The sequence below is a fragment of the Nanorana parkeri genome, unplaced genomic scaffold, assembly GCF_000935625.1.
Source record: "Nanorana parkeri isolate BGI_ZX_2015 unplaced genomic scaffold, ASM93562v1 scaffold1901, whole genome shotgun sequence".
Lineage (NCBI taxonomy): Eukaryota > Metazoa > Chordata > Amphibia > Anura > Dicroglossidae > Nanorana > Nanorana parkeri.
Window position 1 is genome coordinate 237,187 of NW_017308169.1, and position 485 is coordinate 237,671.

A 485-nucleotide genomic window follows, 5' to 3' on the forward strand; every position below is an offset into this window, starting at 1 on the left:
CATTTGTTTTTTTTAAGGATTAAAGTAAACTACAGTAACCCATTGAGGTCTGGAAGGAGCCACAGTACATCGCCAGGAATGTAGAGAATGTGAGCCGCTTACATTCCAAGATAGAACAGCACCTTAGGCAATTATGCTCATCCAATATTAACAATTAGGGGATTTGTTTCCTTTTGGTTGAAGGCTGTCTAACATTCTTGCCCACTAGTGATAAACACAGCTATTCATTAAACTTCATACAAAAAGAGCCCTTAGAGTGTTAGACAAACCATCTATAGATCATCATGTTTGTTCAGATAGAGCAAGGAGGAGATCAGAATGTCCAAAAACACTGAATTCTTCAAATGAACGCATCCTTCCTCTAAAAAAAAGCTTGTCATCTTCCTTTGTCATCTTTGTCCTCATCACGCCTTCCTCAGTCCCTTCTCTCCTCTTCCACCTATTTATATGGGTGCATCTTTTCATACTTTATGGTGCTGGATACA